The sequence below is a fragment of the Astatotilapia calliptera genome, chromosome 3 (assembly GCF_964374335.1).
Source record: "Astatotilapia calliptera chromosome 3, fAstCal68.1, whole genome shotgun sequence".
NCBI lineage: Eukaryota > Metazoa > Chordata > Actinopteri > Cichliformes > Cichlidae > Astatotilapia > Astatotilapia calliptera.
In genome coordinates, this window is record NC_137424.1 from 23,885,528 (window position 1) to 23,909,113 (window position 23,586).

The window sequence follows — 23,586 nt, forward strand, 5'->3', positions numbered from 1 at the left end:
CTGCTTTTGGTCTTTTAATACACCCCTTCTCTGGATCAAAAGCTGTTCAATGACATGAAAATGAAAGGCTTACAGCACCAGGTATTCCCAGGTAGTCTCCCATCCAAGTACTAACCAAGCCCAGCCCTGCTTAGCTTCCGAGATCAGACGAGGTCGGGCGTGCTCAGGGTGGTATGGCCGTAAGCTGCTGGCCCCAGCACAATGTCTCAATTTATGGATTCAACTATTTAGGTGGCAAGTACCTGAAGTTACGAAGACAATCCTTTAACCATACCTGCATGTTTGCATAATACCCTAACCCAAAGGCTCAGTTTAGCATTTATCTAACAGCACAGGCCCTGGATTGTTGAAGATGGCCTCAGGAACCAGCACAGGGCCTGGTGTGTTGTACATGGCCACAGCTAGCAGCACAGGGCCTGGTTTGGTGAAAATGGCCTCGGCCAGAAGCGCAGGGCCTGGTGTGATGTGAGTGGCCTGAGCAAGAGCCACAGGCCCTGGTGTGGTGTAAGTGGCCTCAGCCAGAAGCCACAGGCACTGGTGTGGTGTAAGTGGCCTCAGCCAGCAGCCACAGGCCCTGGTGTGGTGTAAGTGGCCTCAGCCAGCAGCCACAGGCCCTGGTGTGGTGTAAGTGGCCTCAGCCAGCAGCCACAGGCCCTGGTGTGGTGTAAGTGGCCTCAGCCAGAGCCACAGGCCCTGGTGTGGTGTAAGTGGCCTCAGCCAGTGCCACAGGCCCTGGTGTGGTGTAAGTGACCTATATAGCAACTAATGCCCTGGTGTGGTGTAAGTGGCCTCAGCCAGCAGCCACAGGCCCTGGTGTGGTGTAAGTGGCCTCAGCCACTGCCACAGGCCCTGGTGTGGTGTAAGTGGCCTCAATAGCAACTAAGGCCCTGGTGTGGTGTAGGTGGCCTCAGCCAGCAGCCACAGGCCCTGGTGTGGTGTAAGTGGCCTCAGCCAGTGCCACAGGCCCTGGTGTGGTGTAAGTGGCCTGAGCAAGAGCCACAGACCATGGTGTGGTGTAATTGGTCTCAATAGCAACTAATGCTCTGGTGTGGTGTAAGTGGCCTCAGCCAGCAGCCACAGGCCCTGGTGTGGTGTAAGTGGCCTCAGCCAGCAGCCACAGGCCCTGATGTGGTGTAAGTGGCCCCAGCCGGTCACTCAGGCCCTGGTGTGGTGTAGGTGGCATCAGCTAGCAGCACAAGACATTGGAAAACAGCCAAAAGCAATGTCGTTAATGTGCCCTCATTAATGGGCAGCTGCTTTTGGTCTTTTAATACACCCCTTCTCTGGATCAAAAGCGGTTCAATGACATGAAAATGAAAGGCTTACAGCACCAGGTATTCCCAGGTAGTCTCCCATCCAAGTACTAACCAAGCCCAGCCCTGCTTAGCTTCCGAGATCAGACGAGGTCGGGCGTGCTCAGGGTGGTATGGCCGTAAGCTGCTGGCCCCAGCACAATGTCTCAATTTATGGATTCAACTGATTAGGTGGCAAGTACCTGAAGTTACGAAGACAATCCTTTAACCATACCTGCATGTTTGCATAATACCCTAACCCAAAGGCTCAGTTTAGCATTTATCTAACAGCACAGGCCCTGGATTGTTGAAGATGGCCTCAGGAACCAGCACAGGGCCTGGTGTGTTGTACATGGCCACAGCTAGCAGCACAGGGCCTGGTTTGGTGAAGATGGCCTCGGCCAGAAGCGCAGGGCCTGGTGTGATGTGAGTGGCCTGAGCAAGAGCCACAGGCCCTGGTGTGGTGTAAGTGGCCTCAGCCAGAAGCCACAGGCACTGGTGTGGTGTAAGTGGCCTCAGCCAGCAGCCACAGGCCCTGGTGTGGTGTAAGTGGCCTCAGCCAGCAGCCACAGGCCCTGGTGTGGTGTAAGTGGCCTCAGCCAGAGCCACAGGCCGTGGTGTGGTGTAAGTGGCCTCAGCCAGTGCCACAGGCCCTGGTGTGGTGTAAGTGGCCTGAGCAAGAGCCACAGACCCTGGTGTGGTGTAATTGGCCTCAATAGCAACTAATGCCCTGGTGTGGTGTAGGTGGCCTCAGCCAGCAGCCACAGGCCCTGGTGTGGTGTAAGTGGCCTCAGCCAGCAGCCACAGGCCCTGGTGTGGTGTAAGTGGCCTGAGCAAGAGCCACAGACCCTGGTGTGGTGTAATTGGCCTCAATAGCAACTAAGGCCCTGGTGTGGTGTAGGTGGCCTCAGCCAGCAGCCACAGGCCCTGGTGTGGTGTAAGTGGCCTCAGCCAGCAGCCACAGGCCCTGGTGTGGTGTAAGTGGCCTCAGCCAGCAGCCACAGGCCCTGATGTGGTGTAAGTGGCCTCAGCCAGAGCCACAGGCCCTGGTGTGGTGTAAGTGGCCTCAGCCAGCAGCCACAGGCCCTGGTGTGGTGTAAGTGGCCTCAGCCAGAGCCACAGGCCCTGATGTGGTGTAAGTGGCCCCAGCCGGTCACTCAGGCCCTGGTGTGGTGTAGGTGGCATCAGCTAGCAGCACAAGACATTGGAAAACAGCCAAAAGCAATGTCGTTAATGTGCCCTCATTAATGGGCAGCTGCTTTTGGTCTTTTAATACACCCCTTCTCTGGATCAAAAGCGGTTCAATGACATGAAAATGAAAGGCTTACAGCACCAGGTATTCCCAGGCAGTCTCCCATCCAAGTACTAACCAAGCCCAGCCCTGCTTAGCTTCCGAGATCAGACGAGGTCGGGCGTGCTCAGGGTGGTATGGCCGTAAGCTGCTGGCCCCAGCACAATGTCTCAATTTATGGATTCAACTGATTAGGTGGCAAGTACCTGAAGTTACGAAGACAATCCTTTAACCATACCTGCATGTTTCCATAATACCCTAACCCAAAGGCTCAGTTTAGCATTTATCTAACAGCACAGGCCCTGGTGTGTTGTACATGGCCACAGCTAGCAGCACAGGGCCTGGTTTGGTGAAGATGGCCTCGGCCAGAAGCGCAGGGCCTGGTGTGATGTGAGTGGCCTGAGCAAGAGCCACAGGCCCTGGTGTGGTGTAAGTGGCCTCAGCCAGAAGCCACAGGCACTGGTGTGGTGTAAGTGGCCTCAGCCAGCAGCCACAGGCCCTGGTGTGGTGTAAGTGGCCTCAGCCAGCAGCCACAGGCCCTGGTGTGGTGTAAATGGCCTCAGCCAGCAGCCACAGGCCCTGGTGTGGTGTAAGTGGCCTCAGCCAGAGCCACAGGCCCTGGTGTGGTGTAAGTGGCCTCAGCCAGTGCCACAGGCCCTGGTGTGGTGTAAGTGGCCTGAGCAAGAGCCACAGACCCTGGTGTGGTGTAATTGGCCTCAATAGCAACTAATGCCCTGGTGAGGTGTAGGTGGCCTCAGCCAGCAGCCACAGGCCCTGGTGTGGTGTAAGTGGCCTCAGCCAGTGCCACAGGCCCTGGTGTGGTGTAAGGGGCCTCAATAGCAACTAATGCCCTGGTGTGGTGTAAGTGGCCTCAGCCAGCAGCCACAGGCACTGGTGTGGTGTAAGTGGCCTCAGCCAGCAGCCACAGGCCCTGGTGTGGTGTAAGTGGCCTCAGCCAGCAGCCACAGGCCCTGGTGTGGTGTAAGTGGCCTGAGCCAGCTGCCACAGGCCCTGGTGTGGTGTAAGTGGCCTCAGCCAGAAGCCACAGGTACTGGTGTTGTGTAAGTGCCCTCAGCCAGCAGCCACAGGCCCTGGTGTGGTGTAAGTGACCTCAGCCAGCAGCCACAGGCCCTGGTGTGGTGTAAGTGGCCTCAGCCAGCAGCCACAGGCCCTGGTGTGGTGTAAGTGGCCTCAGCCAGTGCCACAGGCCCTGGTGTGGTGTAAGTGGCCTGAGCAAGAGTCACAGACCCTGGTGTGGTGTAATTGGCCTCAATAGCAACTAATGCCCTGGTGTGGTGTAGGTGGCCTCAGCCAGCAGCCACAGGCCCTGGTGTGGTGTAAGTGGCCTCAGCCAGTGCCACAGGCCCTGGTGTGGTGTAAGGGGCCTCAATAGCAACTAATGCCCTGGTGTGGTGTAAGTGGCCTCAGCCAGCAGCCACAGGCACTGGTGTGGTGTAAGTGCCCTCAGCCAGCAGCCACAGGCCCTGGTGTGGTGTAAGTGGCCTCAGCCAGCAGCCACAGGCCCTGGTGTGGTGTAAGTGGCCTCAGCAAGAGCCACAGGCCCTGGTGTGGTGTAAGTGGCCTCAGCCAGAAGCCACAGGCACTGGTGTGGTGTAAGTGCCCTCAGCCAGCAGCCACAGGCACTGGTGTGGTGTAAGTGACCTCAGCCAGCAGCCACAGGCCCTGGTGTGGTGTAAGTGGCCTCAGCCAGCAGCCACAGGCCCTGGTGTGGTGTAAGTGGCCTCAGCCAGTGCCACAGGCCCTAGTGTGGTGTAAGTGGCCTGAGCAAGAGTCACAGACCCTGGTGTGGTGTAATTGGCCTCAATAGCAACTAATGCCCTGGTGTGGTGTAGGTGGCCTCAGCCAGCAGCCACAGGCCCTGGTGTGGTGTAAGTGGCCTCAGCCAGTGCCACAGGCCCTGATGTGGTGTAAGTGGCCTGAGCAAGAGCCACAGACCCTGGTGTGGTGTAATTGGCCTCAATAGCAACTAATGCCCTGGTGTGGTGTAAGTGGCCTCAGCCAGAAGCCACAGGCACTGGTGTGGTGTAAGTGGCCTCAGCCAGCAGCCACAGGCCCTGATGTGGTGTAAGTGGCCCCAGCCAGCAGCCACAGGCCCTGGTGTGGTGTAAGTGGCCTCAGCCAAAAGCCACAGGCACTGGTGTGGTGTAAGTGCCCTCAGCCAGCAGCCACAGGCACTGGTGTGGTGTAAGTGACCTCAGCCAGCAGCCACAGGCCCTGGTGTGGTGTAAGTGGCCTCAGCCAGCAGCCACAGGCCCTGGTGTGGTGTAAGTGGCCTCAGCCAGTGCCACAGGCCCTGGTGTGGTGTAAGTGGCCTGAGCAAGAGTCACAGACCCTGGTGTGGTGTAATTGGCCTCAATAGCAACTAATGCCCTGGTGTGGTGTAAGTGGCCTCAGCCAGCAGCCACAGGCCCTGGTGTGGTGTAAGTGGCCTGAGCAAGAGCCACAGGCCCTGGTGTGGTGTAAGTGGCCTCAGCCAGAAGCCACAGGCACTGGTGTGGTGTAAGTGGCCTCAGCCAGCAGCCACAGTCCCTGGTGTGGTGAAAGTGGCCTCAGCCAGCAGCCACAGGCCCTGGTGTGGTGTAAATGGCCTCAGCCAGCAGCCACAGGCCCTGGTGTGGTGTAAGTGGCCTCAGCCAGAGCCACAGGCCATGGTGTGGTGTAAGTGGCCTCAGCCAGTGCCACAGGCCCTGGTGTGGTGTAAGTGGCCTGAGCAAGAGCCACAGACCCTGGTGTGGTGTAATTGGCCTCAATAGCAACTAATGCCCTGGTGTGGTGTAGGTGGCCTCAGCCAGCAGCCACAGGCCCTGGTGTGGTGTAAGTGGCCTCAGCCAGTGCCACAGGCCCTGGTGTGGTGTAAGGGGCCTCAATAGCAACTAATGCCCTGGTGTGGTGTAAGTGGCCTCAGCCACCAGCCACAGGCACTGGTGTGGTGTAAGTGGCCTCAGCCAGCAGCCACAGGCCCTGGTGTGGTGTAAGTGGCCTCAGCCAGCAGCCACAGGCCCTGGTGTGGTGTAAGTGGCCTGAGCCAGCTGCCACAGGCCGTAGTGTGGTGTAAGTGGCCTCAGCCAGAAGCCACAGGCACTGGTGTGGTGTAAGTGCCCTCAGCCAGCAGCCACACGCCCTGGTGTGGTGTAAGTGACCTCAGCCAGCAGCCAAAGGCCCTGGTGTGGTGTAAGTGGCCTCAGCCAGCAGCCACAGGCCCTGGTGTGGTGTAAGTGGCCTCAGCCAGTGCCACAGGCCCTGGTGTGGTGTAAGTGGCCTGAGCAAGAGTCACAGACCCTGGTGTGGTGTAATTGGCCTCAATAGCAACTAATGCCCTGGTGTGGTGTAGGTGGCCTCAGCCAGCAGCCACAGGCCCTGGTGTGGTGTAAGTGGCCTCAGCCAGTGCCACAGGCCCTGGTGTGGTGTAAGTGGCCTGAGCAAGAGCCACAGGCCCTGGTGTGGTGTAAGTGGCCTCAGCCAGAAGCCACAGGCACTGGTGTGGTGTAAGTGCCCTCAGCCAGCAGCCACAGGCACTGGTGTGGTGTAAGTGACCTCAGCCAGCAGCCACAGGCCCTGGTGTGGTGTAAGTGGCCTCAGCCAGCAGCCACAGGCCCTGGTGTGGTGTAAGTGGCCTCAGCCAGAAGCCACAGGCACTGGTGTGGTGTAAGTGCCCTCAGCCAGCAGCCACAGGCACTGGTGTGGTGTAAGTGACCTCAGCCAGCAGCCACATGCCCTGGTGTGGTGTAAGTGGCCTCAGCCAGCAGCCACAGGCCCTGGTGTGGTGTAAGTGGCCTCAGCCAGTGCCACAGGCCCTGGTGTGGTGTAAGTGGCCTGAGCAAGAGTCACAGACGCTGGTGTGGTGTAATTGGCCTCAATAGCAACTAATGCCCTGGTGTGGTGTAGGTGGCCTCAGCCAACAGCCACAGGCCCTGGTGTGGTGTAAGTGGCCTCAGCCAGTGCCACAGGCCATGGTGTGGTGTAAGTGGCCTGAGCAAGAGCCACAGACCCTGGTGTGGTGTAATTGGCCTCAATAGCAACTAATGCCCTGGTGTGGTGTAAGTGGCCTCAGCCAGCAGCCACAGGCCCTGGTGTGGTGTAAGTGGCCTCAGCCAGCAGCCACAGGCCCTGATGTGGTGTAAGTGGCCCCAGCCGGTCACTCAGGCCCTGGTGTGGTGTAGGTGGCATCAGCTAGCAGCACAAGACATTGGAAAACAGCCAAAAGCAATGTCGTTAATGTGCCCTCATTAATGGGCAGCTGCTTTTGGTCTTTTAATACACCCCTTCTCTGGATCAAAAGCTGTTCAATGACATGAAAATGAAAGGCTTACAGCACCAGGTATTCCCAGGTAGTCTCCCATCCAAGTACTAACCAAGCCCAGCCCTGCTTAGCTTCCGAGATCAGACGAGGTCGGGCGTGCTCAGGGTGGTATGGCCGTAAGCTGCTGGCCCCAGCACAATGTCTCAATTTATGGATTCAACTGATTAGGTGGCAAGTACCTGAAGTTACGAAGACAATCCTTTAACCATACCTGCATGTTTGCATAATACCCTAACCCAAAGGCTCAGTTTAGCATTTATCTAACAGCACAGGCCCTGGATTGTTGAAGATGGCCTCAGGAACCAGCACAGGGCCTGGTGTGTTGTACATGGCCACAGCTAGCAGCACAGGGCCTGGTTTGGTGAAAATGGCCTCGGCCAGAAGCGCAGGGCCTGGTGTGATGTGAGTGGCCTGAGCCAGAAGCCACAGGCACTGGTGTGGTGTAAGTGGCCTCAGCCAGCAGCCACAGGCCCTGGTGTGGTGTAAGTGGCCTCAGCCAGAGCCACAGGCCCTGGTGTGGTGTAAGTGGCCTCAGCCAGTGCCACAGGCCCTGGTGTGGTGTAAGTGGCCTGAGCAAGAGCCAAAGACCCTGGTGTGGTGTAATTGGCCTCAATAGCAACTAATGCCCTGGTGTGGTGTAGGTGGCCTCAGCCAGCAGCCACAGGCCCTGGTGTGGTGTAAGTGGCCTCAATAGCAACTAATGCCCTGGTGTGGTGTAAGTGGCCTCAGCCAGCAGCCACAGGCCCTGGTGTGGTGTAAGTGGCCTGAGCAAGAGCCACAGACCCTGGTGTGGTGTAATTGGCCTCAATAGCAACTAAGACCCTGGTGTGGTGTAGGTGGCCTCAGCCAGCAGCCACAGGCCCTGGTGTGGTGTAAGTGGCCTCAGCCAGCAGCCACAGGCCCTGGTGTGGTGTAAGTGGCCTCAGCCAGCAGCCACAGGCCCTGGTGTGGTGTAAGTGGCCTCAGCCAGCAGCCACAGGCCCTGGTGTGGTGTAAGTGGCCTCAGCCAGCAGCCACAGGCCCTGGTGTGGTGTAAGTGGCCTCAGCCAGCAGCCACAGGCCCTGGTGTGGTGTAAGTGGCCTCAGCCAGAGCCACAGGCCCTGGTGTGGTGTAAGTGGCCTCAGCCAGTGCCACAGGCCCTGGTGTGGTGTAAGTGACCTATATAGCAACTAATGCCCTGGTGTGGTGTAAGTGGCCTCAGCCAGCAGCCACAGGCCCTGGTGTGGTGTAAGTGGCCTCAGCCACTGCCACAGGCCCTGGTGTGGTGTAAGTGGCCTCAATAGCAACTAAGGCCCTGGTGTGGTGTAGGTGGCCTCAGCCAGCAGCCACAGGCCCTGGTGTGGTGTAAGTGGCCTCAGCCAGTGCCACAGGCCCTGGTGTGGTGTAAGTGGCCTGAGCAAGAGCCACAGACCATGGTGTGGTGTAATTGGTCTCAATAGCAACTAATGCTCTGGTGTGGTGTAAGTGGCCTCAGCCAGCAGCCACAGGCCCTGGTGTGGTGTAAGTGGCCTCAGCCAGCAGCCACAGGCCCTGATGTGGTGTAAGTGGCCCCAGCCGGTCACTCAGGCCCTGGTGTGGTGTAGGTGGCATCAGCTAGCAGCACAAGACATTGGAAAACAGCCAAAAGCAATGTCGTTAATGTGCCCTCATTAATGGGCAGCTGCTTTTGGTCTTTTAATACACCCCTTCTCTGGATCAAAAGCGGTTCAATGACATGAAAATGAAAGGCTTACAGCACCAGGTATTCCCAGGTAGTCTCCCATCCAAGTACTAACCAAGCCCAGCCCTGCTTAGCTTCCGAGATCAGACGAGGTCGGGCGTGCTCAGGGTGGTATGGCCGTAAGCTGCTGGCCCCAGCACAATGTCTCAATTTATGGATTCAACTGATTAGGTGGCAAGTACCTGAAGTTACGAAGACAATCCTTTAACCATACCTGCATGTTTGCATAATACCCTAACCCAAAGGCTCAGTTTAGCATTTATCTAACAGCACAGGCCCTGGATTGTTGAAGATGGCCTCAGGAACCAGCACAGGGCCTGGTGTGTTGTACATGGCCACAGCTAGCAGCACAGGGCCTGGTTTGGTGAAGATGGCCTCGGCCAGAAGCGCAGGGCCTGGTGTGATGTGAGTGGCCTGAGCAAGAGCCACAGGCCCTGGTGTGGTGTAAGTGGCCTCAGCCAGAAGCCACAGGCACTGGTGTGGTGTAAGTGGCCTCAGCCAGCAGCCACAGGCCCTGGTGTGGTGTAAGTGGCCTCAGCCAGCAGCCACAGGCCCTGGTGTGGTGTAAGTGGCCTCAGCCAGAGCCACAGGCCCTGGTGTGGTGTAAGTGGCCTCAGCCAGTGCCACAGGCCCTGGTGTGGTGTAAGTGGCCTGAGCAAGAGCCACAGACCCTGGTGTGGTGTAATTGGCCTCAATAGCAACTAATGCCCTGGTGTGGTGTAGGTGGCCTCAGCCAGCAGCCACAGGCCCTGGTGTGGTGTAAGTGGCCTCAGCCAGCAGCCACAGGCCCTGGTGTGGTGTAAGTGGCCTGAGCAAGAGCCACAGACCCTGGTGTGGTGTAATTGGCCTCAATAGCAACTAAGGCCCTGGTGTGGTGTAGGTGGCCTCAGCCAGCAGCCACAGGCCCTGGTGTGGTGTAAGTGGCCTCAGCCAGCAGCCACAGGCCCTGGTGTGGTGTAAGTGGCCTCAGCCAGCAGCCACAGGCCCTGATGTGGTGTAAGTGGCCTCAGCCAGAGCCACAGGCCCTGGTGTGGTGTAAGTGGCCTCAGCCAGCAGCCACAGGCCCTGGTGTGGTGTAAGTGGCCTCAGCCAGAGCCACAGGCCCTGATGTGGTGTAAGTGGCCCCAGCCGGTCACTCAGGCCCTGGTGTGGTGTAGGTGGCATCAGCTAGCAGCACAAGACATTGGAAAACAGCCAAAAGCAATGTCGTTAATGTGCCCTCATTAATGGGCAGCTGCTTTTGGTCTTTTAATACACCCCTTCTCTGGATCAAAAGCGGTTCAATGACATGAAAATGAAAGGCTTACAGCACCAGGTATTCCCAGGCAGTCTCCCATCCAAGTACTAACCAAGCCCAGCCCTGCTTAGCTTCCGAGATCAGACGAGGTCGGGCGTGCTCAGGGTGGTATGGCCGTAAGCTGCTGGCCCCAGCACAATGTCTCAATTTATGGATTCAACTGATTAGGTGGCAAGTACCTGAAGTTACGAAGACAATCCTTTAACCATACCTGCATGTTTCCATAATACCCTAACCCAAAGGCTCAGTTTAGCATTTATCTAACAGCACAGGCCCTGGTGTGTTGTACATGGCCACAGCTAGCAGCACAGGGCCTGGTTTGGTGAAGATGGCCTCGGCCAGAAGCGCAGGGCCTGGTGTGATGTGAGTGGCCTGAGCAAGAGCCACAGGCCCTGGTGTGGTGTAAGTGGCCTCAGCCAGAAGCCACAGGCACTGGTGTGGTGTAAGTGGCCTCAGCCAGCAGCCACAGGCCCTGGTGTGGTGTAAGTGGCCTCAGCCAGCAGCCACAGGCCCTGGTGTGGTGTAAATGGCCTCAGCCAGCAGCCACAGGCCCTGGTGTGGTGTAAGTGGCCTCAGCCAGAGCCACAGGCCCTGGTGTGGTGTAAGTGGCCTCAGCCAGTGCCACAGGCCCTGGTGTGGTGTAAGTGGCCTGAGCAAGAGCCACAGACCCTGGTGTGGTGTAATTGGCCTCAATAGCAACTAATGCCCTGGTGAGGTGTAGGTGGCCTCAGCCAGCAGCCACAGGCCCTGGTGTGGTGTAAGTGGCCTCAGCCAGTGCCACAGGCCCTGGTGTGGTGTAAGGGGCCTCAATAGCAACTAATGCCCTGGTGTGGTGTAAGTGGCCTCAGCCAGCAGCCACAGGCACTGGTGTGGTGTAAGTGGCCTCAGCCAGCAGCCACAGGCCCTGGTGTGGTGTAAGTGGCCTCAGCCAGCAGCCACAGGCCCTGGTGTGGTGTAAGTGGCCTGAGCCAGCTGCCACAGGCCCTGGTGTGGTGTAAGTGGCCTCAGCCAGAAGCCACAGGTACTGGTGTGGTGTAAGTGACCTCAGCCAGCAGCCACAGGCCCTGGTGTGGTGTAAGTGGCCTCAGTCAGCAGCCACAGGCCCTGGTGTGGTGTAAGTGGCCTCAGCCAGTGCCACAGGCCCTGGTGTGGTGTAAGTGGCCTGAGCAAGAGTCACAGACCCTGGTGTGGTGTAATTGGCCTCAATAGCAACTAATGCCCTGGTGTGGTGTAGGTGGCCTCAGCCAGCAGCCACAGGCCCTGGTGTGGTGTAAGTGGCCTCAGCCAGTGCCACAGGCCCTGGTGTGGTGTAAGGGGCCTCAATAGCAACTAATGCCCTGGTGTGGTGTAAGTGGCCTCAGCCAGCAGCCACAGGCACTGGTGTGGTGTAAGTGCCCTCAGCCAGCAGCCACAGGCCCTGGTGTGGTGTAAGTGGCCTCAGCCAGCAGCCACAGGCCCTGGTGTGGTGTAAGTGGCCTCAGCAAGAGCCACAGGCCCTGGTGTGGTGTAAGTGGCCTCAGCCAGAAGCCACAGGCACTGGTGTGGTGTAAGTGCCCTCAGCCAGCAGCCACAGGCACTGGTGTGGTGTAAGTGACCTCAGCCAGCAGCCACAGGCCCTGGTGTGGTGTAAGTGGCCTCAGCCAGCAGCCACAGGCCCTGGTGTGGTGTAAGTGGCCTCAGCCAGTGCCACAGGCCCTAGTGTGGTGTAAGTGGCCTGAGCAAGAGTCACAGACCCTGGTGTGGTGTAATTGGCCTCAATAGCAACTAATGCCCTGGTGTGGTGTAGGTGGCCTCAGCCAGCAGCCACAGGCCCTGGTGTGGTGTAAGTGGCCTCAGCCAGTGCCACAGGCCCTGATGTGGTGTAAGTGGCCTGAGCAAGAGCCACAGACCCTGGTGTGGTGTAATTGGCCTCAATAGCAACTAATGCCCTGGTGTGGTGTAAGTGGCCTCAGCCAGAAGCCACAGGCACTGGTGTGGTGTAAGTGGCCTCAGCCAGCAGCCACAGGCCCTGATGTGGTGTAAGTGGCCCCAGCCAGCAGCCACAGGCCCTGGTGTGGTGTAAGTGGCCTCAGCCAAAAGCCACAGGCACTGGTGTGGTGTAAGTGCCCTCAGCCAGCAGCCACAGGCACTGGTGTGGTGTAAGTGACCTCAGCCAGCAGCCACAGGCCCTGGTGTGGTGTAAGTGGCCTCAGCCAGCAGCCACAGGCCCTGGTGTGGTGTAAGTGGCCTCAGCCAGTGCCACAGGCCCTGGTGTGGTGTAAGTGGCCTGAGCAAGAGTCACAGACCCTGGTGTGGTGTAATTGGCCTCAATAGCAACTAATGCCCTGGTGTGGTGTAAGTGGCCTCAGCCAGCAGCCACAGGCCCTGGTGTGGTGTAAGTGGCCTGAGCAAGAGCCACAGGCCCTGGTGTGGTGTAAGTGGCCTCAGCCAGAAGCCACAGGCACTGGTGTGGTGTAAGTGGCCTCAGCCAGCAGCCACAGTCCCTGGTGTGGTGAAAGTGGCCTCAGCCAGCAGCCACAGGCCCTGGTGTGGTGTAAATGGCCTCAGCCAGCAGCCACAGGCCCTGGTGTGGTGTAAGTGGCCTCAGCCAGAGCCACAGGCCATGGTGTGGTGTAAGTGGCCTCAGCCAGTGCCACAGGCCCTGGTGTGGTGTAAGTGGCCTGAGCAAGAGCCACAGACCCTGGTGTGGTGTAATTGGCCTCAATAGCAACTAATGCCCTGGTGTGGTGTAGGTGGCCTCAGCCAGCAGCCACAGGCCCTGGTGTGGTGTAAGTGGCCTCAGCCAGTGCCACAGGCCCTGGTGTGGTGTAAGGGGCCTCAATAGCAACTAATGCCCTGGTGTGGTGTAAGTGGCCTCAGCCACCAGCCACAGGCACTGGTGTGGTGTAAGTGGCCTCAGCCAGCAGCCACAGGCCCTGGTGTGGTGTAAGTGGCCTCAGCCAGCAGCCACAGGCCCTGGTGTGGTGTAAGTGGCCTGAGCCAGCTGCCACAGGCCGTAGTGTGGTGTAAGTGGCCTCAGCCAGAAGCCACAGGCACTGGTGTGGTGTAAGTGCCCTCAGCCAGCAGCCACACGCCCTGGTGTGGTGTAAGTGACCTCAGCCAGCAGCCAAAGGCCCTGGTGTGGTGTAAGTGGCCTCAGCCAGCAGCCACAGGCCCTGGTGTGGTGTAAGTGGCCTCAGCCAGTGCCACAGGCCCTGGTGTGGTGTAAGTGGCCTGAGCAAGAGTCACAGACCCTGGTGTGGTGTAATTGGCCTCAATAGCAACTAATGCCCTGGTGTGGTGTAGGTGGCCTCAGCCAGCAGCCACAGGCCCTGGTGTGGTGTAAGTGGCCTCAGCCAGTGCCACAGGCCCTGGTGTGGTGTAAGTGGCCTGAGCAAGAGCCACAGGCCCTGGTGTGGTGTAAGTGGCCTCAGCCAGAAGCCACAGGCACTGGTGTGGTGTAAGTGCCCTCAGCCAGCAGCCACAGGCACTGGTGTGGTGTAAGTGACCTCAGCCAGCAGCCACAGGCCCTGGTGTGGTGTAAGTGGCCTCAGCCAGCAGCCACAGGCCCTGGTGTGGTGTAAGTGGCCTCAGCCAGAAGCCACAGGCACTGGTGTGGTGTAAGTGCCCTCAGCCAGCAGCCACAGGCACTGGTGTGGTGTAAGTGACCTCAGCCAGCAGCCACATGCCCTGGTGTGGTGTAAGTGGCCTCAGCCAGCAGCCACAGGCCCTGGTGTGGTGTAAGTGGCCTCAGCCAGTGCCACAGGCCCTGGTGTGGTGTAAGTGGCCTGAGCAAGAGTCACAGACGCTGGTGTGGTGTAATTGGCCTCAATAGCAACTAATGCCCTGGTGTGGTGTAGGTGGCCTCAGCCAACAGCCACAGGCCCTGGTGTGGTGTAAGTGGCCTCAGCCAGTGCCACAGGCCATGGTGTGGTGTAAGTGGCCTGAGCAAGAGCCACAGACCCTGGTGTGGTGTAATTGGCCTCAATAGCAACTAATGCCCTGGTGTGGTGTAAGTGGCCTCAGCCAGCAGCCACAGGCCCTGGTGTGGTGTAAGTGGCCTCAGCCAGCAGCCACAGGCCCTGATGTGGTGTAAGTGGCCCCAGCCGGTCACTCAGGCCCTGGTGTGGTGTAGGTGGCATCAGCTAGCAGCACAAGACATTGGAAAACAGCCAAAAGCAATGTCGTTAATGTGCCCTCATTAATGGGCAGCTGCTTTTGGTCTTTTAATACACCCCTTCTCTGGATCAAAAGCTGTTCAATGACATGAAAATGAAAGGCTTACAGCACCAGGTATTCCCAGGTAGTCTCCCATCCAAGTACTAACCAAGCCCAGCCCTGCTTAGCTTCCGAGATCAGACGAGGTCGGGCGTGCTCAGGGTGGTATGGCCGTAAGCTGCTGGCCCCAGCACAATGTCTCAATTTATGGATTCAACTGATTAGGTGGCAAGTACCTGAAGTTACGAAGACAATCCTTTAACCATACCTGCATGTTTGCATAATACCCTAACCCAAAGGCTCAGTTTAGCATTTATCTAACAGCACAGGCCCTGGATTGTTGAAGATGGCCTCAGGAACCAGCACAGGGCCTGGTGTGTTGTACATGGCCACAGCTAGCAGCACAGGGCCTGGTTTGGTGAAAATGGCCTCGGCCAGAAGCGCAGGGCCTGGTGTGATGTGAGTGGCCTGAGCCAGAAGCCACAGGCACTGGTGTGGTGTAAGTGGCCTCAGCCAGCAGCCACAGGCCCTGGTGTGGTGTAAGTGGCCTCAGCCAGAGCCACAGGCCCTGGTGTGGTGTAAGTGGCCTCAGCCAGTGCCACAGGCCCTGGTGTGGTGTAAGTGGCCTGAGCAAGAGCCAAAGACCCTGGTGTGGTGTAATTGGCCTCAATAGCAACTAATGCCCTGGTGTGGTGTAGGTGGCCTCAGCCAGCAGCCACAGGCCCTGGTGTGGTGTAAGTGGCCTCAATAGCAACTAATGCCCTGGTGTGGTGTAAGTGGCCTCAGCCAGCAGCCACAGGCCCTGGTGTGGTGTAAGTGGCCTGAGCAAGAGCCACAGACCCTGGTGTGGTGTAATTGGCCTCAATAGCAACTAAGACCCTGGTGTGGTGTAGGTGGCCTCAGCCAGCAGCCACAGGCCCTGGTGTGGTGTAAGTGGCCTCAGCCAGCAGCCACAGGCCCTGGTGTGGTGTAAGTGGCCTCAGCCAGCAGCCACAGGCCCTGGTGTGGTGTAAGTGGCCTCAGCCAGCAGCCACAGGCCCTGGTGTGGTGTAAGTGGCCTCAGCCAGCAGCCACAGGCCCTGGTGTGGTGTAAGTGGCCTCAGCCAGCAGCCACAGGCCCTGGTGTGGTGTAAGTGGCCTCAGCCAGAGCCACAGGCCCTGGTGTGGTGTAAGTGGCCTCAGCCAGTGCCACAGGCCCTGGTGTGGTGTAAGTGACCTATATAGCAACTAATGCCCTGGTGTGGTGTAAGTGGCCTCAGCCAGCAGCCACAGGCCCTGGTGTGGTGTAAGTGGCCTCAGCCACTGCCACAGGCCCTGGTGTGGTGTAAGTGGCCTCAATAGCAACTAAGGCCCTGGTGTGGTGTAGGTGGCCTCAGCCAGCAGCCACAGGCCCTGGTGTGGTGTAAGTGGCCTCAGCCAGTGCCACAGGCCCTGGTGTGGTGTAAGTGGCCTGAGCAAGAGCCACAGACCATGGTGTGGTGTAATTGGTCTCAATAGCAACTAATGCTCTGGTGTGGTGTAAGTGGCCTCAGCCAGCAGCCACAGGCCCTGGTGTGGTGTAAGTGGCCTCAGCCAGCAGCCACAGGCCCTGATGTGGTGTAAGTGGCCCCAGCCGGTCACTCAGGCCCTGGTGTGGTGTAGGTGGCATCAGCTAGCAGCACAAGACATTGGAAAACAGCCAAAAGCAATGTCGTTAATGTGCCCTCATTAATGGGCAGCTGCTTTTGGTCTTTTAATACACCCCTTCTCTGGATCAAAAGCGGTTCAATGACATGAAAATGAAAGGCTTACAGCACCAGGTATTCCCAGGTAGTCTCCCATCCAAGTACTAACCAAGCCCAGCCCTGCTTAGCTTCCGAGATCAGACGAGGTCGGGCGTGCTCAGGGTGGTATGGCCGTAAGCTGCTGGCCCCAGCACAATGTCTCAATTTATGGATTCAACTGATTAGGTGGCAAGTACCTGAAGTTACGAAGACAATCCTTTAACCATACCTGCATGTTTGCATAATACCCTAACCCAAAGGCTCAGTTTAGCATTTATCTAACAGCACAGGCCCTGGATTGTTGAAGATGGCCTCAGGAACCAGCACAGGGCCTGGTGTGTTGTACATGGCCACAGCTAGCAGCACAGGGCCTGGTTTGGTGAAGATGGCCTCGGCCAGAAGCGCAGGGCCTGGTGTGATGTGAGTGGCCTGAGCAAGAGCCACAGGCCCTGGTGTGGTGTAAGTGGCCTCAGCCAGAAGCCACAGGCACTGGTGTGGTGTAAGTGGCCTCAGCCAGCAGCCACAGGCCCTGGTGTGGTGTAAGTGGCCTCAGCCAGCAGCCACAGGCCCTGGTGTGGTGTAAGTGGCCTCAGCCAGAGCCACAGGCCCTGGTGTGGTGTAAGTGGCCTCAGCCAGTGCCACAGGCCCTGGTGTGGTGTAAGTGGCCTGAGCAAGAGCCACAGACCCTGGTGTGGTGTAATTGGCCTCAATAGCAACTAATGCCCTGGTGTGGTGTAGGTGGCCTCAGCCAGCAGCCACAGGCCCTGGTGTGGTGTAAGTGGCCTCAGCCAGCAGCCACAGGCCCTGGTGTGGTGTAAGTGGCCTGAGCAAGAGCCACAGACCCTGGTGTGGTGTAATTGGCCTCAATAGCAACTAAGGCCCTGGTGTGGTGTAGGTGGCCTCAGCCAGCAGCCACAGGCCCTGGTGTGGTGTAAGTGGCCTCAGCCAGCAGCCACAGGCCCTGGTGTGGTGTAAGTGGCCTCAGCCAGCAGCCACAGGCCCTGATGTGGTGTAAGTGGCCTCAGCCAGAGCCACAGGCCCTGGTGTGGTGTAAGTGGCCTCAGCCAGCAGCCACAGGCCCTGGTGTGGTGTAAGTGGCCTCAGCCAGAGCCACAGGCCCTGATGTGGTGTAAGTGGCCCCAGCCGGTCACTCAGGCCCTGGTGTGGTGTAGGTGGCATCAGCTAGCAGCACAAGACATTGGAAAACAGCCAAAAGCAATGTCGTTAATGTGCCCTCATTAATGGGCAGCTGCTTTTGGTCTTTTAATACACCCCTTCTCTGGATCAAAAGCGGTTCAATGACATGAAAATGAAAGGCTTACAGCACCAGGTATTCCCAGGCAGTCTCCCATCCAAGTACTAACCAAGCCCAGCCCTGCTTAGCTTCCGAGATCAGACGAGGTCGGGCGTGCTCAGGGTGGTATGGCCGTAAGCTGCTGGCCCCAGCACAATGTCTCAATTTATGGATTCAACTGATTAGGTGGCAAGTACCTGAAGTTACGAAGACAATCCTTTAACCATACCTGCATGTTTCCATAATACCCTAACCCAAAGGCTCAGTTTAGCATTTATCTAACAGCACAGGCCCTGGTGTGTTGTACATGGCCACAGCTAGCAGCACAGGGCCTGGTTTGGTGAAGATGGCCTCGGCCAGAAGCGCAGGGCCTGGTGTGATGTGAGTGGCCTGAGCAAGAGCCACAGGCCCTGGTGTGGTGTAAGTGGCCTCAGCCAGAAGCCACAGGCACTGGTGTGGTGTAAGTGGCCTCAGCCAGCAGCCACAGGCACTGGTGTGGTGTAAGTGGCCTCAGCCAGCAGCCACAGGCCCTGGTGTGGTGTAAATGGCCTCAGCCAGCAGCCACAGGCCCTGGTGTGGTGTAAGTGGCCTCAGCCAGAGCCACAGGCCCTGGTGTGGTGTAAGTGGCCTCAGCCAGTGCCACAGGCCCTGGTGTGGTGTAAGTGGCCTGAGCAAGAGCCACAGACCCTGGTGTGGTGTAATTGGCCTCAATAGCAACTAATGCCCTGGTGAGGTGTAGGTGGCCTCAGCCAGCAGCCACAGGCCCTGGTGTGGTGTAAGTGGCCTCAGCCAGTGCCACAGGCCCTGGTGTGGTGTAAGGGGCCTCAATAGCAACTAATGCCCTGGTGTGGTGTAAGTGGCCTCAGCCAGCAGCCACAGGCACTGGTGTGGTGTAAGTGGCCTCAGCCAGCAGCCACAGGCCCTGGTGTGGTGTAAGTGGCCTCAGCCAGCAGCCACAGGCCCTGGTGTGGTGTAAGTGGCCTGAGCCAGCTGCCACAGGCCCTGGTGTGGTGTAAGTGGCCTCAGCCAGAAGCCACAGGTACTGGTGTTGTGTAAGTGCCCTCAGCCAGCAGCCACAGGCCCTGGTGTGGTGTAAGTGACCTCAGCCAGCAGCCACAGGCCCTGGTGTGGTGTAAGTGGCCTCAGCCAGCAGCCACAGGCCCTGGTGTGGTGTAAGTGGCCTCAGCCAGTGCCACAGGCCCTGGTGTGGTGTAAGTGGCCTGAGCAAGAGTCACAGACCCTGGTGTGGTGTAATTGGCCTCAATAGCAACTAATGCCCTGGTGTGGTGTAGGTGGCCTCAGCCAGCAGCCACAGGCCCTGGTGTGGTGTAAGTGGCCTCAGCCAGTGCCACAGGCCCTGGTGTGGTGTAAGGGGCCTCAATAGCAACTAATGCCCTGGTGTGGTGTAAGTGGCCTCAGCCAGCAGCCACAGGCACTGGTGTGGTGTAAGTGCCCTCAGCCAGCAGCCACAGGCCCTGGTGTGGTGTAAGTGGCCTCAGCCAGCAGCCACAGGCCCTGGTGTGGTGTAAGTGGCCTCAGCAAGAGCCACAGGCCCTGGTGTGGTGTAAGTGGCCTCAGCCAGAAGCCACAGGCACTGGTGTGGTGTAAGTGCCCTCAGCCAGCAGCCACAGGCACTGGTGTGGTGTAAGTGACCTCAGCCAGCAGCCACAGGCCCTGGTGTGGTGTAAGTGGCCTCAGCCAGCAGCCACAGGCCCTGGTGTGGTGTAAGTGGCCTCAGCCAGTGCCACAGGCCCTAGTGTGGTGTAAGTGGCCTGAGCAAGAGTCACAGACCCTGGTGTGGTGTAATTGGCCTCAATAGCAACTAATGCCCTGGTGTGGTGTAGGTGGCCTCAGCCAGCAGCCACAGGCCCTGGTGTGGTGTAAGTGGCCTCAGCCAGTGCCACAGGCCCTGATGTGGTGTAAGTGGCCTGAGCAAGAGCCACAGACCCTGGTGTGGTGTAATTGGCCTCAATAGCAACTAATGCCCTGGTGTGGTGTAAGTGGCCTCAGCCAGAAGCCACAGGCACTGGTGTGGTGTAAGTGGCCTCAGCCAGCAGCCACAGGCCCTGATGTGGTGTAAGTGGCCCCAGCCAGCAGCCACAGGCCCTGGTGTGGTGTAAGTGGCCTCAGCCAAAAGCCACAGGCACTGGTGTGGTGTAAGTGCCCTCAGCCAGCAGCCACAGGCACTGGTGTGGTGTAAGTGACCTCAGCCAGCAGCCACAGGCCCTGGTGTGGTGTAAGTGGCCTCAGCCAGCAGCCACAGGCCCTGGTGTGGTGTAAGTGGCCTCAGCCAGTGCCACAGGCCCTGGTGTGGTGTAAGTGGCCTGAGCAAGAGTCACAGACCCTGGTGTGGTGTAATTGGCCTCAATAGCAACTAATGCCCTGGTGTGGTGTAAGTGGCCTCAGCCAGCAGCCACAGGCCCTGGTGTGGTGTAAGTGGCCTGAGCAAGAGCCACAGGCCCTGGTGTGGTGTAAGTGGCCTCAGCCAGAAGCCACAGGCACTGGTGTGGTGTAAGTGGCCTCAGACAGCAGCCACAGTCCCTGGTGTGGTGAAAGTGGCCTCAGCCAGCAGACACAGGCCCTGGTGTGGTGTAAATGGCCTCAGCCAGCAGCCACAGGCCCTGGTGTGGTGTAAGTGGCCTCAGCCAGAGCCACAGGCCATGGTGTGGTGTAAGTGGCCTCAGCCAGTGCCACAGGCCCTGGTGTGGTGTAAGTGGCCTGAGCAAGAGCCACAGACCCTGGTGTGGTGTAATTGGCCTCAATAGCAACTAATGCCCTGGTGTGGTGTAGGTGGCCTCAGCCAGCAGCCACAGGCCCTGGTGTGGTGTAAGTGGCCTGAGCAAGAGCCACAGACCCTGGTGTGGTGTAATTGGCCTCAATAGCAACTAATGCCCTGGTGTGGTGTAAGTGGCCTCAGCCAGCAGCCACAGGCCCTGGTGTGGTGTAAGTGGCCTCAGCCAGCAGCCACAGGCCCTGATGTGGTGTAAGTGGCCCCAGCCGGTCACTCAGGCCCTGGTGTGGTGTAGGTGGCATCAGCTAGCAGCACAAGACATTGGAAAACAGCCAAAAGCAATGTCGTTAATGTGCCCTCATTAATGGGCAGCTGCTTTTGGTCTTTTAATACACCCCTTCTCTGGATCAAAAGCTGTTCAATGACATGAAAATGAAAGGCTTACAGCACCAGGTATTCCAAGGAAGTCTCCCATCCAAGTACTAACCAAGCCCAGCCCTGCTTAGCTTCCGAGATCAGACGAGGTCGGGCGTGCTCAGGGTGGTATGGCCGTAAGCTGCTGGCCCCAGCACAATGTCTCAAATTATGGATTCAACTGATTAGGTGGCAAGTACCTGAAGTTACGAAGACAATCCTATAACCATACCTGCATGTTTGCATAATACCCTAACCCAAAGGCTCAGTTTGGCATTTATCTAACAGCACAGGCCCTGGATTGTTGAAGATGGCCTCAGGAACCAGCACAGGGCCTGGTGTGTTGTACATGGCCACAGCAAGCAGCACAGGGCCAGGTTTGGTGAAGATGGCCTCGGCCAGAAGCACAGGGTCTGGTGTGATATGAGTGGCCTGAGCAAGAGCCACAGGCCCTGGTGTGGTGTAAGTGGCCTCAGCCAGCAGCCACAGGCCCTGGTGTGGTGTGGGTGGCCTCATCCAGCAGCCACAGGCCCTTGTGTGGTGTAAGTGGCCTCAGCCAGCAGCCACAGGCCCTGGTGTGGTGTAAGTGGCCTCAGCCAGTGCCACAGGCCCTGGTGTGGTGTAATTGGCCTCAATAGCAACTAAGGCCCTGGTGTTGTGTATGTGGCCTCAGCCAGCAGCCACAGGCCCTGGTGTGGTGTAAGTGGCCTCAATAGCAACTAATGCCCTGGTGTGGTGTAAGTGGCCTCAGCCAGCAGCCACAGGCACTGGTGTGGTGTAAGTGCCCTCAGCCAGCAGCCACAGGCACTGGTGTGGTGTAAGTGCCCTCAGCCAGCAGCCACAGGCCCTGGTGTGGTGTAAGTGGCCTGAGCAAGAGCCACAGGCCCTGGTGTGGTGTAAGTGGCCTCAGCCAGCAGCCACAGGCCCTGGTGTGGTGTAAGTGCCCTCAGCCAGCAGCCACAGGCCCTGGTGTGGTGTAAGTGGCCTCAGCCAGCAGCCACAGGCCCTGGTGTGGTGTAAGTGGCCTCAGCCAGAGCCACAGGCCCTGGTGTGGTGTAAGTGGCCTCAGCCAGTGCCACAGGCCCTGGTGTGGTGTAAGTGGCCTGAGCAAGAGCCACAGACCCTGGTGTGGTGTAATTGGCCTCAATAGCAACTAATGCCCTGGTGTGGTGTAGGTGGCCTCAGCCAGCAGCCACAGGCCCTGGTGTGGTGTAAGTGGCCTCAATAGCAACTAATGCCCTGGTGTGGTGTAAGTGGCCTCAGCCAGCAGCCACAGGCCCTGGTGTGGTGTAAGTGGCCTGAGCAAGAGCCACAGACCCTGGTGTGGTGTAATTGGCCTCAATAGCAACTAAGGCCCTGGTGTGGTGTAGGTGGCCTCAGCCAGCAGCCACAGGCCCTGGTGTGGTGTAAGTGGCCTCAGCCAGTGCCACAGGCCCTGGTGTGGTGTAAGTGGCCTGAGCAAGAGCCACAGACCCTGGTGTGGTGTAATTGGCCTCAATAGCAACTAATGCCCTGGTGTGGTGTAAGTGGCCTCAGCCAGCAGCCACAGGCCCTGGTGTGGTGTAAGTGGCCTCAGCCAGCAGCCACAGGCCCTGATGTGGTGTAAGTGGCCCCAGCCAGTCACTCAGGCCCTGGTGTGGTGTAGGTGGCATCAGCTAGCAGCACAAGACATTGGAAAACAGCCAAAAGCAATGTCGTTAATGTGCCCTCATTAATGGGCAGCTGCTTTTGGTCTTTTAATACACCCCTTCTCTGGATCAAAAGCGGTTCAATAACATGAAAATGAAAGGCTTACAGCACCAGGTATTCCCAGGCAGTCTCCCATCCAAGTACTAACCAAGCCCAGCCCTGCTTAGCTTCCGAGATCAGACGAGGTCGGGCGTGCTCAGGGTGGTATGGCCGTAAGCTGCTGGCCCCAGCACAATGTCTCAATTTATGGATTCAACTGATTAGGTGGCAAGTACCTGAAGTTACGAAGACAATCCTTTAACCATACCTGCATGTTTGCATAATACCCTAACCCAAAGGCTCAGTTTAGCATTTATCTAACAGCACAGGCCCTGGATTGTTGAAGATGGCCTCAGGAACCAGCACAGGGCCTGGTGTGTTGTACATGGCCACAGCTAGCAGCACAGGGCCTGGTTTGGTGAAGATGGCCTCGGCCAGAAGCGCAGGGCCTGGTGTGATGTGAGTGGCCTGAGCAAGAGCCACAGGCCCTGGTGTGGTGTAAGTGGCCTGAGCAAGAGCCACAGGCCCTGGTGTGGTGTAAGTGGCCTCAGCCAGCAGCCACAGGCCCTGGTGTGGTGTAAGTGGCCTCAATAGCAACTAAGGCCCTGGTGTGGTGTAAGTGGCCTCAGCCAGAAGCCACAGGCACTGGTGTGGTGTAAGTGGCCTCAGCCAGCAGCCACAGGCCCTGGTGTGGTGTAAGTGGCCTCAGCCAGCAGCCACAGGCCCTGGTGTGGTGTAAGTGGCCTCAGCCAGCAGCCACAGGCCCTGGTGTGGTGTAAGTGGCCTCAGCCAGAGCCACAGGCCCTGGTGTGGTGTAAGTGGCCTCAGCCAGTGCCACAGGCCCTGGTGTGGTGTAAGTGGCCTGAGCAAGAGCCACAGACCCTGGTGTGGTGCAATTGGCCTCAATAGCAACTAATGCCCTGGTGTGGTGTAAGTGGCCTCAGCCAGCAGCCACAGGCCCTGGTGTGGTGTAAGTGGCCTCAATAGCAACTAATGCCCTGGTGTGGTGTAAGTGGCCTCAGCCAGCAGCCACAGGCCCTGGTGTGGTGTAAGTGGCCTCAGCCAGTGCCACAGGCCCTGGTGTGGTGTAAGTGGCCTGAGCAAGAGCCACAGACCCTGGTGTGGTGTAATTGGCCTCAATAGCAACTAATGCCCTGGTGTGGTGTAGGTGGACTCAGCCAGCAGCCACAGGCCCTGGTGTGGTGTAAGTGGCCTCAGCCAGTGCCACAGGCCCTGGTGTGGTGTAAGGGGCCTCAATAGCAACTAATGCCCTGGTGTGGTGTAAGTGGCCTCAGCCAGCAGCCACAGGCACTGGTGTGGTGTAAGTGGCCTCAGCCAGCAGCCACAGGCCCTGGTGTGGTGTAAGTGGCCTCAGCCAGCAGCCACAGGCCCTGGTGTGGTGTAAGTGGCCTCAGCCAGAGCCACAGGCCCTGATGTGGTGTAAGTGGCCCCAGCCGGTCACTCAGGCCCTGGTGTGGTGTAGGTGGCATCAGCTAGCAGCACAAGACATTGGAAAACAGCCAAAAGCAGTGTCGTT

At 58.3% G+C, this 23,586-nt stretch overlaps 11 non-coding genes across 11 annotated transcripts; all 11 read right to left on the bottom strand.

Moving 5' to 3' along the window:
- Positions 1-66: 66 nt before the first annotated feature.
- On the bottom strand, positions 67-185 carry LOC145427759 (5S ribosomal RNA). Its single transcript, XR_013908301.1, has one exon. It is a non-coding gene; the product is annotated as a 5S ribosomal RNA (ribosomal RNA).
- A 1,134-nt stretch (positions 186-1,319) lies between these two features.
- LOC145427760 (5S ribosomal RNA) lies at positions 1,320-1,438 on the bottom strand. The gene has a single exon (XR_013908302.1). It is a non-coding gene; the product is annotated as a 5S ribosomal RNA (ribosomal RNA).
- Positions 1,439-2,613: 1,175 nt separating this feature from the next.
- On the bottom strand, positions 2,614-2,732 carry LOC145426503 (5S ribosomal RNA). Its single transcript, XR_013907213.1, has one exon. It is a non-coding gene; the product is annotated as a 5S ribosomal RNA (ribosomal RNA).
- A 4,175-nt stretch (positions 2,733-6,907) lies between these two features.
- On the bottom strand, positions 6,908-7,026 carry LOC145427761 (5S ribosomal RNA). The gene has a single exon (XR_013908303.1). It is a non-coding gene; the product is annotated as a 5S ribosomal RNA (ribosomal RNA).
- A 1,605-nt stretch (positions 7,027-8,631) lies between these two features.
- LOC145427762 (5S ribosomal RNA) lies at positions 8,632-8,750 on the bottom strand. Its single transcript, XR_013908304.1, has one exon. It is a non-coding gene; the product is annotated as a 5S ribosomal RNA (ribosomal RNA).
- A 1,175-nt stretch (positions 8,751-9,925) lies between these two features.
- Positions 9,926-10,044, bottom strand: LOC145426504 (5S ribosomal RNA). Its single transcript, XR_013907214.1, has one exon. It is a non-coding gene; the product is annotated as a 5S ribosomal RNA (ribosomal RNA).
- A 4,135-nt stretch (positions 10,045-14,179) lies between these two features.
- LOC145427763 (5S ribosomal RNA) lies at positions 14,180-14,298 on the bottom strand. The gene has a single exon (XR_013908305.1). It is a non-coding gene; the product is annotated as a 5S ribosomal RNA (ribosomal RNA).
- A 1,605-nt stretch (positions 14,299-15,903) lies between these two features.
- LOC145427764 (5S ribosomal RNA) lies at positions 15,904-16,022 on the bottom strand. Its single transcript, XR_013908306.1, has one exon. It is a non-coding gene; the product is annotated as a 5S ribosomal RNA (ribosomal RNA).
- Positions 16,023-17,197: 1,175 nt separating this feature from the next.
- LOC145426505 (5S ribosomal RNA) lies at positions 17,198-17,316 on the bottom strand. The gene has a single exon (XR_013907215.1). It is a non-coding gene; the product is annotated as a 5S ribosomal RNA (ribosomal RNA).
- A 3,029-nt stretch (positions 17,317-20,345) lies between these two features.
- On the bottom strand, positions 20,346-20,464 carry LOC145426771 (5S ribosomal RNA). The gene has a single exon (XR_013907487.1). It is a non-coding gene; the product is annotated as a 5S ribosomal RNA (ribosomal RNA).
- Positions 20,465-22,109: 1,645 nt separating this feature from the next.
- Positions 22,110-22,228, bottom strand: LOC145426506 (5S ribosomal RNA). The gene has a single exon (XR_013907216.1). It is a non-coding gene; the product is annotated as a 5S ribosomal RNA (ribosomal RNA).
- Between the last annotated feature and the right edge of the window lie 1,358 nt (positions 22,229-23,586).